Genomic DNA, 13,396 nt, shown 5'->3' on the forward strand with positions numbered 1-13,396 from the left:
AATGCAACCCTGCAAGTCACACATGTTAAGATACACAAAGCCACTCTGTGTCTTTCAGTGGTGGAAAGATCCAGAGCAATGCAATGTTAGGCAAAACGCAGTGTTGCATCACTGTGTGCAAGGGCAGCCTTACATGGCCATGGTTCATGATGCATGTCATGTATCCCACACTAGGTAAACTGTGAAATGTGTCAAATCAATTGCTCTTCCCAGGTCATATGTACCTTGGAAAAATAACTTAAGTCACCCAACATATTCTTGCTACATATGTGTGGTGCATTCCGTAGCACACAGACATAGACTATCAGACTTCCAAGGGTTCATGCTGTACAGGAAGGTGGCCCCCTCATGCACAAAGTCAATCCCACATGAAATGCAGCCAGACGAGCACCATTTTGCAAGTGTACCAGTCTCTGTGCTACGCAGCCTACTGTGTACCAGTACAGCTTGAAAACTCAGGACTGTGCTGTATGGCCTAAAATATGTCCTACAGTGCCCTTTCTCAGTGACTCAGTGCTGTGCTGTTAAATGACTTGCTACACTGTACTGTGCCAAATTTCTAAATATCTGGGCCCTTGTGTCCTGTCCACATAGTGGGATGAACGCACTGCAACATGTAGACAATGATGTTCCACATTGACATACTCACTAATCTATCAATAACAATAGCTACAGAACAGAAGTGACTACTAATGTGTCATTTCATTCTGTGTAAATGAATTGGGCCACATCATCTGCACTGGGTAACAGATGCCAAATACAACACGTGATATGCCAGAAAAGCCAATATGAATACCAAGCCAACACAATAGAAAAGTGTGAGATAAGTGTCTCCTTATCATTCCTACCCTCTGTATCAGTCAAGGCTCATCATTTTCAGGGGAGGGAGAAAATGTTTTTTGTAAATTAGTAAGGACCTGATTTAGATCTTGGCAGAGGGGTTACTCTGTTGCAAAGGTGACTGATATCCTTTCTGCCAAAATCTAAATATCAAATAAAACAATGGTATTTATATTTCGGAGGACGGGATATCTCTCACCATTGCGACGGAGTAACCCCTCTGCTGAGATCTAAATCAGGCCTTATGTGTGTCACACACATGCCAATACACTGGTATGTTGATTAAAGTGTCAGAAACAACACAGGGAGAATAATTTTGAAAGGCCATGTGTGTCCTGTAATGTCAGCGTAGGCCCTAGATATGGGAAAATGTCTATACTGGTTCACAAGTGACATCAACATTACAAAAACTACATATGTCTCAGCCGTACTGACAGTTCACGTACAGACATACACTCAGGTTTATAGCCACATTGACAAATGCAAATAATGTGTTGATTCACCTGTTCTGGGGGTAAGTTGCCCAAAGGAAAACCATATGAATTCAGCGATGTGTAAGCGACAAACCCTAACACGACTTTGCCAAATATGGCATTCATTAACCATCAGCATAGAATGTAATGCAACCTGGACAAGGCACCACAGTGTACTCAGGATACCAATCTCAACATTCCTTTGGCACAGCAATGATGGTAGAAGCATTGCAAATGGGCACACAACCCACAACAAGTTACAGTACAACACATACGTGTGAAGACCAATGTATTGTGTACAGGTCTGTGGTAAACAGATATCAGTTGCAACATCAGTGTGTCCTACATAGAGATGCCCCACATTGCATACATATGTGTTAATCCCTGTATACCATGAAATATTGACTGATGAAAAACAGCAGCCAAAGGTTGACAGTAAATCATACATATATCCACGGAACATGTTTCGTATGCGCCACATGTATTCACAAAAATCACTTGCTAAAGTAAATAAACAATTCAAAGTTTCTATCATTGTCGGGCAGTGCAGCAACAAATTCAGTGGTTCCACAGGGGCATATGTGTGTGTGAGAGTGAAACAGATTGGTCCTGGTACAGCCTACCTAAGGATGGCCAAAAGCCCAAAATTAAGAACACCATACTGTCACTTACAGTGGCAATGGACCTTTCAAAACACCTATCACACTAAGCTACTGCCCAAATGTTACTGTTGGTTTGTGGCAGTGTCAAAAGTAGCAGGGCATGCACATCTTTTGACATGGCACAGTGAACTGGAAGACACATGTAGAATAAAATGTGCAAATCTATATGTAACTAATGTTGTCAAATACTGGTAGAAATGTGTATGAGTCATTAAGTACAAATAACAGAAATACTTGAATATGGGTGTATCAATCACCATAGGCATTTACTGAATTTAAAGTTTATTTGTATTGTCAACTAAAGAAGGATATGGACTGCAGCCATGGGTCATGGCCCCATTTGCACATCCCCAAAAAGAGGCTGAATTAAAACAATTTTCGGGATCCCGAAGTCTCGCTTCTGGTGCTTAGATACGTCAAGGAGGAGATTGCTATACCCCCTATTGTTTGTAAAATGACACTAGTCTGTTGCATCCCCCACAACATATGTGTGAGTACTAATGTCTCTCAGGACGTTGCCTATGAGAACTAGGAAGCAGAGGATGAGGATAAGGACAGATGTAAAAATTTACCAACAATTGTGGGTTAAAGGCAACGTAAACACATTGTCCAGAACTTCTTCACATAAATGTGTTGCATCATGATGGCAATAAACCTTCCTTTTAATGAATTTTGCAGGAATGTAAATTAATGTATCAACACTCCCTTTTTGTATGCAATTTCATGTCACTGTAAACATCAAAACACTCGTATCTCATCAACTTCAATTTTGCCCATCCCAAATGTCTATAGCTAGATGTTACACACACCCTAGGACAACATCATGTTGACCAAAATATGGGGGTCATTACAACCCTGGCGGACGGTGTTAAAGATGCGGTAATACCGCAAACAGTCAGACGGACAAAAAAAGGGAATTATGACCCTGGCGGAAACCGCCAACAAAGACAGCCACTTTAACACACCGCCCGCCACGGCGGTACAGACAAGCAACGCGGCGGTCACCGCCAACAGACAGGCGGAGACAATGTACTGCCCACAGTATCACAACAGGCCAATCCGCCACCTTTTCCGGGGCGGATTCACCGTGGATAAAAACACAGCGGAAACAGCTTTTGCTATGGGAAAACGCTCAACTTCTACACATCCCACAAGGAACGACGACTCCATGGAGCCGGAACTCCAAATACTACCTGCCCTTGTCTTTCTGCTCCTTCACGACCAACAGCGACGTAGGCGCAGAAGATACCAGTGAGTACTGCACCTACGACACGGGGGAGGGGGGGAGGCAAAAGTTAGGGCGACACCCACCAAACACCCCCACCCCCACCCTCGCATAGTACAACATACACACCAATGCAGTCACAAAAAGAACAGTAACAACCCACAATCCCCCCGGAAGAATGCAAAGACAATGCGAATTTCGGCCTAACATTATAATGTGCCAATATACATGTCATACAAAAATATACAAATATATGTATTCCAAAATCACTCATATTTACATAAATAATCAGAGAAGTATTGCAGATATGTACACAACAATGTCCATGCACAAACAGTCCAAAAATGCATGGGCGAGGCCCACAATAGATACCTGACCAAAATCGGAGAGAACACTGCCGGGGCATCAGATAGAAACACTACAGGCACCTCAGGGGGAAGGGAAGGGGGGGCACCTCAGCCAGATGAATGCAAAGCCAAATCCACAACGGGGCTCCATGCCCATTGATGTATCCTGGGGAGTGCAAAGCCACAGTCTCTCAAGTCTATACAGTGGGTGGGTTGCCCACTGTTACATCCTGGGGAGTGCAAAGCCACAGTCTCTCAAGTCTATACAGTGGGTGGGTTGCCCACTGTTACATCCTGGGGAGTGCAAAGCCACAGTCTCTCAAGTTGATGCAGGTCCATACTGGTACTGGGGGGTGACTGGTGCCCAGACTGGATGAGTCTCCCCGTGAAAGGTAGTGTCCTGTCACTGTCCCAGCTGCACATGGGATAAGGATGCCTGATGTGGTGGGCCATTCATTCCTACCCGGTGCATTGCCCTGTTCAGCGGTGCTTTGACATGGCGGTTCTGGACTGTTCAGCGGTGCTTTGCCATGGCGGTCTCTGGACTGTTCAGTGGTGCTTTGCCATGGCGGTCTTTGCCCTGTTCAGCGGTGCTTTGCCATGGCGGTCTTTGCCCTGTTCAGCGGTGCTTTGCCATGGCGGTTCTGGACTGTTCAGCGGTGCTTTGCCATGGCGGTCTCTGGACTGTTCAGCGGTGCTTTGCCATGGCGGTCTCTGGACTTTTTCAGCTGTGCTTTGCCATGGCGGTCTCTGGACTGTTCAGCGGTGCTTTGCCATGGCGGTTCTGGACTGTTCAGCGGTGCTTTGCCATGGCGGTCTCTGGACTGTTCAGCGGTGCTTTGCCATGGCGGTCTTTGCCCTGTTCAGCAGTGCTTTGCCATGGCGGTTCTGGACTGTTCAGCGGTGCTTTGCCATGGCGGTCTCTGGACTGTTCAGCAGTGCTTTGCCATGGCGGTTCTGGACTGTTCAGCGGTGCTTTGCCATGGTGGTCTCTGGACTGTTCAGCGGTGCTTTGCCATGGCGGTTCTGGACTGTTCAGCGGTGCTTTGCCATGGCGGTTCTGGACTGTTCATCGGTGCTTTGCCATGGCAGTCTCTGGACTGTTCAGCGGTGCTTTGACATGACAATCTCCATACTGGACATTGGTGTGTGGCATGACGATCTCCACACTGGACATTGGTGTGTGGCATGACGATCTCCATACTGGACATTGGTGTGTGGCATGCCGATCTCCACACTGGACATTGTTGTGTGGCATGACGATCTCCATACAGGACATTGGTGTGTGGCATGACGATCTCCACACTGGACATTGGTGTGTGGCATGACGTTCCATCATTGCCCAGCGGGGCTGTGGCATCCTGGCCCCGCCTGGGCTGTGTCTTGTGCGGTGGTCTCAGGACCAGTGACGATACTTGGGCCCTCCTGGGCTGTGTCTTGTGCGGTGGTCTCAGGACCAGTGACGATACTTGGGCCCTCCTGGGCTGTGTCTTGTGCGGTGGTCTCTGGACCAGTGACGATACTTGGGCCCTCCTGGGCACTGACTCTGGTGATGGGCTCTGGACCCGTTACGATACTTGGGCCCTCCTGGGCACTGACTCTGGCGGTGGGCTCTGGACCCCTTACGATACTTGGGCCCTTCTGGGCACTGACTCTGGCGGTGGGCTCTGGACCCGTTACAATACTTGGGCCCTCCTGGGCACTGACTCTGGCGGTGGGCTCTGGACCCGTTACAATACTTGGGCCCTCCTGGGCACTGACTCTGGCGGTGGGCTCTGGACCAGTGATGACGGTGCTGGCGGTTGTGTCTGGACCGCCGGAAATGATGGCGCACTTCTCCGCCGTGACACTCACAACAGGCTGGGCAGACTTCCTTGGGACCTTCCCCACCTTTTTTGGAGTTACAGCTGACTCACCAATCGCCTTCGATCCCATTTCACTTGTTGTCCCACCAGGAGTCTTGACACGGTCCCGTCGTCCACTCTCCAGTTACGGAGCCTTTACAGGGGGTGGGCTGCCAGTGCCTTGGTTCCGGGTCCTACTGCCTGCCCTGGTGGACGGTGCACTCCAAAAACCTGGAACACGCACCACTGGTACTGGTGGCTTTTTGGCTGAGGCGCTACGACGGGACTGATGAATTGGAGGGGGGGGTGGGGGCAAAAAGGTCAATTTGACAGAGGGACAGTTTCTGACGAACACTGGGATGGGTAGCTGGAGGGGGTCTGGGAGTGGAGGAAGAGGAGGTGGTTGTAGGAGGTGTCACTTTAGCTGTTTTGGGTGCAGGTACTGGAGGCTGTCGTGAGGTGGATGGATGTTGGGTGAGTGATTGCCGGTGTTTGGGTACTTTGGGGGGGGGAGTCACAGACACACTGGGAGAGGACACAAGGGACGTGTAAATGGCAGTGGAGGTGGTGAGTGCAGGTGAGCGGCTTGTGGTGCTGGGTGTCCTGGTGCGAGTCCTAGTGCCTGTAGATGTGGTGCATGCAGGTGTGTGTGTAGACGAGACTGGGAGGGAGTAGGGAGAATAGGAGGAGGGGGACACAGTGGAGACAGTGGATGTTGCTCTGTCTGTATGGGTGTGATGCTTGTGTGAGTGCCTGTGGGATGTGTGGTGCCTATGTTTGCCTGAGCTACTTTTGTGTGTTGACTTGTGTGCATGCTGGTCTGTAGGTTTTCTTGGATGGGCTGGGGTACAGGGGATTGGGTCTAGGTGGAGAAAGTTGGAGGGGGGAGGCTGGACACAGGGACAATTGCTGCCATCAGTGCTGAGGCCAGAGATTGCAGGGTTCGCTGAAGGACAGCCTGACCAGAATGAATGCCCTCCAGGAATGCATTACCATGTTGCAACGCCCTTTCTACACCCTGGATGGCATTCACAATGGTAGACTGCCCAACAGTGAGGGACCTGAGGAGGTCAATGGCCTCCTCACTGAGGGCAGCAGGGGTGACTGGGGCAGGGCCTGAGGTGCCTGGGGCGAAGGTGATGCCCACTCTCCTGGGTGAGCGGGCACGGGGCAAACGCTGAGGGGCTGCTGGGAGGGCGGTGCTGGTAGGGGGGGTGGCGGCTGTACCTGTAGAAGTGGGGCGCACAGATGGTGCCGACACCACAGGGGTGCTCACATCGGCGGACGAGTCTGTGTCGCTGGTTGGTGATCCGGTGGCCGTCGTGAAGCTCCCCTCGCCCTCCGTCCCACTGGTGTATTCAGAGTCTGTGGTGTGGCCCTCCATGGCCATGTGGGATGCTGCTCCCTCGTGCTCCGGTGCCACTGAACCTCCGCCTGTTGATGCTGATGTACAAAAGGACCGGGAGAGCAGGAAAAGGGGGGGAGACAGAACAAAGAGAGTTTTAGTGCATGGCATACCGTTACCGTTGGCGGACAAGACAGACGCAGCAGCCCCATGCACAACGCCGCGCTCCTGACCTCTGCACATGCAATTTCTGGGATATGGCCTACATGGCATTGGTGGAAATCTGCGCACATGGATGCCACAGGGGCAACTATACCTCAACTTGATAAGTTACTGAGGTGGGGTAGAATGCCACATGGCCTACATTACGGAGGGGCCTTGCCTACCTAACTCGCACTGGCCTAGGGACACCCAGAGCCCACCTCCCCCACCCAGACACCTCCACTGCACGCAAAGTCAGCAGAATGAGAGTGTACTCACCCCCTTGTGTCTGCTGTGATGTCCTTAAGTGCCCATCCAACTCCGGGTAGGCCACCGCCAGGATCCGGAACATCAGGGGGGTCATGGTACGACGGGCACCCCTCCCACGTTGGGAGGCCATCCCCAGCTGAGCCTCCGCCATCTTCTTGCTGCAGCGGCGAATGTCCTCCCATCTCTTCCGGCAGTGGGTGCCCCGTCTCTGGTGGGCCCCCAGGGTCCGGACCTCCTTGGCAATGGCACGCCAAATGTCCCTCTTCTGGTGGGCGCTGACCTACATGACATGCACAAGGAAAGAGGAACAGTCATTACCAACTGCACCATCAATGTGAGTGGCCCCCTCCCTACTCTGACCATGTGGCCCATTTATTCCCATGCTTTACTGTAGTATGACTTCTGCCCCCTTCCCTCTTCCACCCAGCCCTGTCCACCCAGGCCTAGCCCCTACAACGTGCTCCCTGTGTACTAACCTGTTGGTCTGGAGGACCGTAGAGTAGCATGTACTGGGAGAGGACCCCATCCACAAGTTTCTCCAACTCTTGTGCAGTGAAGGCAGGGGCCCTTTCCCCAGACGCAGCAGCCATCGTCGCTTCCAGACCGAGGTCACAGCAGCACTAGCAGTGTAGGTCCTCTCCTGTCGAAGGTAATGTATCTAGTGATTGAACAGATAGAAAATGGTGGTGACGTCCGCGGTGGTGACGTCCGCGGCGGGGTGCATCATCACCGCCGGCGCACCTGTTCATTGGCTCCTGGGACCCATAGGGTCCAATGTTAACCAATGCAGCATTGCGCCGCGGTCTACGACCACCTACCGCGACGGTGTGCAACGCCAGCGCTATTACCCCACAATCCCATTGTCCCAGTTTAGAGGTCAGGCAGCCGCCATTTCAGGGGCCCACATGGATTCCTTTTCAACTGCGTCACACATACTGAGGCCTACACTCAACACACATGCAGGAAGGGTTTTGTGTCTGCTGTAGTCTTGTGTGTAACTGTGGGTACATACCTGGAGGAATAGTGACTGGTTCTTCGCTGTTGTCCTTAGGCACCGTCAGCTGGGACATATGAGAAGATGGCGGAATCCTCCAGTGTACCGACCGCTGGTGGACCTGTTGACAATGGAAGAGAGACATTTGATCGTGACCTACCGGTTTGACCGTGCTACAATCCAGGAACTATGTACCCAGTTGGAGCCAGACCTGATGTCACCAATCCGCCATCCGACTGGAATCCCCCCTGACGTGCAGGTGCTGTCAGTGCCCCATTTCCTTGCAAGTGGGTCATTTCAAACAACAGTGGCCATGACATCAGGGATGTCCCAGCCTATGTTTTCCAACGTGTTGTCCAGAGTGTTGTCTGCCCTGCTGAAACACGTAAGGAGATACATCATTTTCCCTGAGGTGGAGGATTTGCCTACAGTGAAAGGTGACTTCTATGCCCTTGGACATATCTCCAACGTCATAGGTGCCATTGATGGGAGCCGTGTAGCTCTGGCCCCCCCCGCAGGACTGAACAGGTGTACAGGAACAGGAAGAGTTATCATTCAATGAATGTCCAGATGGTCTGTTTGGCAGACCAGTACATCTCGCAGGTAAATGCTATGTTCCCTGGCTCAGTGCATGACGCCTACATCCTGCGGAATAGCAGCATCCCTGATATGATGGGTGAACTCCAGACACACCGTGTATGGCTATTGGGGGACTCTGGTTACCCCAACCTTTCCTGGCTATTGACCCCAGTGAGGAATCCCAGGACCAGGGCAGAGGAACGCTACAATGAGGCCCATGGGCGGACTAGGAGGGTTATCGAATGCACCTTTGGCCTCCTTAAGGCCAGGTTCCGGTGCCTCCATATGACAGGTGGGTCCCTATTCTACTCACCGAAGAAGGTGTGCGACATCATCATTGCCTGCTCCATGCTCCATAACCTGGCATTGCAACGCCAGGTGCCTTTTCTGCAGGAGGATGATCCAGATGACAGTGTTGTGGCAGCTGTGGAGTCTGTGGAGCCTGTGGACAGTGATGAGGATGAAGCTGAGGAAGATGAAAACGACAACAGGGAGTCAGTCATACAGCAATATTTCCAGTGACACACAGGTGAGAACATTTTCATTTTTACCATTAAATTAACTTTCACACATCTACCTCTATCCTGTACCTACATTTCACTCACTATTTGTTAATTGAGTTGTACCCTTCCATTTCAGTTTCACAAGTGTGGTAACCTACGTGTCAACTGTTTGCATCCTTGAAGGGCTTGTGATGTGTGACATAGGTATGTTAGCCTTCCAATGGATAACCCATTATGAAACTGTAATTGATAATACAGATTTACAAATCATAGACTGACTCCATTTGTTTTTAGTGTTTCAAGGGTGTTTATTTAAGTACTCAAAAAATGAAGGGGGGTTGTAAACTGGTGATGGGTGATGGTGGAGGAATGTCCATGGCAGTCTATTAGTCTCACAGGTAAATTGCACATCTGGGCATTGGAAGTGGAGCTAGGTCAGTTCCGATTTGGACAGGGTAACAAAGTGGGACAGTGGGGGGACAATCATGGTGGTCTTATTTCCTGGCAGGGGTCTTGCCATCTTGCTCTGTCCTGTTCCTGGATCTCAGGGCCCGCTTGCGTGGTGGTTGTCCGTCTGCAGGGGATGTGGTACTGGTGTGGTGGTCCTGTGGCGGGGCGTCCTGTCCACTAGCGCCAGCCGAGGTGGTGGGCATTTCATCGTCGTGGCTAGTGTCCGGGGCCCCTTGGAGTGCCACGGTGTCCCTCAAGGTCTTTTGAATGTCCGTCAGCACCCCTACGATGGTGCCCAGGGCGGAGCCGATGGTCCTGAGCTCCTCCCTGAACCCCAAATATTGTTCCTCCTGCAGACGCAGGGTCTCCTGCAACTTGTCCAGGACCGTGGCCATCGTCTCCTGGGAGTGGTGGTATGCTCCCATGATGGAGGAGAGGGCCTCGTTGAGAGTTGGTTCCCTTGGCCTGTCCTCCCTCTGTCGCACAGCAGCCCTCCCAGTTCCCCTGTGTTCCTGTGCCTCCGTCCCCTGGACCGTGTGCCCACTACCACTGCCCCCAGGTCCCTGTTGTTGTTGGGGTGGTGGGTTCGCCTGGGTGCCCTGTAGTGGTGGACACACCGCTGATTGACCTGTCCTGGGTAGGGAGGTTTGGGCCCGCTGGGTGGGTGCTGTGCAGGTGTTACCAGAGGGTGTAAGCTTGGTGTTGGGCTGTGGCTGGGCAAGGGGAACCGACTGTCCTGAGGCCCACGATGGTCCGGGCTGGTCATCAAGATCCAGTGGGGCAGAGCTGCTGTCGTCACTGTGGGCCTCTTCTGGGGGTGGAGTGGTGTTGTCTGGACCCTCTGGTGTGGTGACGTTCCTTCGGGTTCCTGCGGGTGTATAAGTACATGATTATTGCATGTGTGTGTTTCATGGAGTGCAATGGTTGGGTGTTCGTGAACCCCAGTGCAGGCATTCATGTGTGGGGGCTTGTGTGCTCATGGTTGGGGAGTGTTGTGGGTCTGTGCAGTGGGCATGCTTTGGTGATGGGTGTCCATGCTTAGTTATGTCATGCAGGTCTTGGGGTTGGGATGGGTGGTTGGTGTCATGGGTAGATAGGTGAGGATTTGGGGTGATACGGGAGGGTGTGATGGTGGGGGTGTGTGATATCATGCAGGTAGGGTGGGGGTATGATGGTTAAGATTAGACTTACCAGTGTCCGTTCCTCCAATGACTCCTCCGAGGCCCTCAGGATGCAAGATGGACAAGACTTGCTCCTCCCAAGTTGTTAGTTGTGGGGGAGGAGGTGGGGGTCCGCCGCCAGTCCGCTGTGCCGCGATGTGGTGCCTGGATACCGTGGAACGCACCTTCCCCCGTATGTCGTTCCACCTCTTCCTGATGTCCTCCCTATTTTTTGGGTGCTGTCCCACAGCGTTGACCCTGTCCACTATTCTTTGCCATAGCTCCATCTTCCTGGCTATGGATGTGTGCTGTACCTGTGAGCCAAATAGCTGTGGCTCTACCCGGATGACTTCCTCCACCATGACCCTGAGCTCCTCCTCGGAGAAGCAGGGTGTCTTTGGCGTGACATGGGGTGGTGTGTGTGATGTGTGGGGTGGTGTATGTGTTGATGAGTGTGGTGAGTGTAGTGGTATGTGGTCTTTTGTGCTTGGATGTTGCGTGGATGATGGTGTTGTGTGCCTCTGTGTGATGGGGTTGTCTGTTCTGTGCTGTCTCTCTGGCCTTCTCTCTGAATTTTTGGTAGTAGGGGTTTGTGGGTGATGTGGGTGTGTGTTTTATATAGTATTGGGTGTGTGGGAGTGGTGTGTGTATGTGTGTCAGGTGTGTGTATTTGGAATTGTCCAATGTGGCGGTGTTTTGGAGCTGTGTGTGTATTTTGAGCGCGGCGGTGTGTACCGCCAATGGAATACCGCTGTTGAAGGACCGCCGCTTGGATTCGTGGGTCGTAATGGCATGGGCGTGTTTCTGTTGGCGTGGAGGTGGAGGATGTGTTTCCGCCAGTTTCTCGCTGACCTTTGGTGTGGCGGTATTGTGCGGGTGTCTGAATTTTGGCGGATTCCGTGATGTGTGTCATCATAGCTGTGGCGGTCTACCGCGGCGGTGTATTGGCGGTCTTCTGCACGGCGGTAAGTGCCTTATACCGCCAATGTTGTAATGACCCCCTATGTGTGCATATCATCACCATGTGCCAAATACATATGTCTTGGGAAGACATACACCAAACAAAGGTAGCAAAGTGGAACAGTGTGCACATGTTGAGAATATATGTGCTGCTACAGTGTACTGACTGTTAGACATCCTACCACAATCCAAAGGGAGTGTAGATGTAAACATTGTGCATTGACTGAGTGTGTGTGTAGTGCGTCTTGACATTTGTGGAGGGCAGTATAGTGACCTAATAGTTCAATGTCTATGAACAGAGGGGCATATAATGAGTATGGACACACCGTGCAGGACATATATTGTCCCTGCAGCATATCTATATGTGAAAGTAGAAAGCAAGTAATGTGCGGGACATAACATGATACAGATCATACATGCCATTTTGCCTGTGCAGTGGTTGTCTTGGCTGTCTCTGTCCAACACTAGCCCGCATGCACCATGGAACAAGGATGCTTGTAATGCATGCAGGAATGGATTTGTCCATGAAGGTGCTTCTACCTGCAAACAACAATAACCTGTGAGCCATAGTCCACCACTTATATGTGTGTGCTTGTGTATGGTAAATTGGTGTAGGGTAGTACAGTGAGTCTTCTTGCAGGCCTGTCCTTCATCAATTTGAACTCGCAGGAATGCATCGTAGTACTGAAATAAGGTGCATTCTCTCCTTTTCCGCTGCGCTGGCATCATCTCATTGATTGAACATCAGTAGTACAATGTTCTATTGCAACATGTCTTACTGCAGGAGTGACTGATGGCTAACTCATCTATTCTGAAGGTCTGTTGCTGTGTGAAACAATCACCCCAAATCTACATCATGTTTCATGATATATGTGATCATGACAACACCGGGTGTGGCACATGTGGGCCTGGCCAAGACATTCACAACCAAAATATAGCAATGTGTAACTGCCTGTACATTCAGAGATTATTTGTGCTGCTACAGTGCGTTCAGCAAGAAACCCTCTGCCACAGTCCAAAGTGAGTGTGGTACCAAATAGTGTTCAATGACTGAGTGTGTGTCACGTACTTCATGCTGTATGTTGCCGCTTAAATAGGTCATTCACAGTATAGCTCACATGTTGTCCAGTGAATGTAAACAGAGGGGCATATAATGTGCATGGCCACACAGTGCAGCCAAGTTAGTTTTCCTATGCTACATCAATGTTGCAAGCACATAGCAAGATAGGTATGGTATCTTACCTAACACATATAAATGTTGACTCTTGAGCTGTGCCAGTGATGAATTGGCTACCTAGGCCTAGTGCAGGCACACTTGCCCCATTAGGCAAGGATGCAAGTGTTTCATGTAGGAATGGATGTGAACATGTTGGTGTGTCATACTGTTATACAAACAATGCCATGAGTCCTTGTGCTCCATCTAAGTGTGCTGCTGAAAACATTACAAATTGAAAATCAAAATATGATGTCAAGGTCTACCTACATGGAGTATCACTGATGTCAAGGTAGCACTCACTGACACATTCCAGGTTAGAGTAGTGTC

Source organism: Pleurodeles waltl, chromosome 10, assembly GCF_031143425.1.
Source record: "Pleurodeles waltl isolate 20211129_DDA chromosome 10, aPleWal1.hap1.20221129, whole genome shotgun sequence".
NCBI lineage: Eukaryota > Metazoa > Chordata > Amphibia > Caudata > Salamandridae > Pleurodeles > Pleurodeles waltl.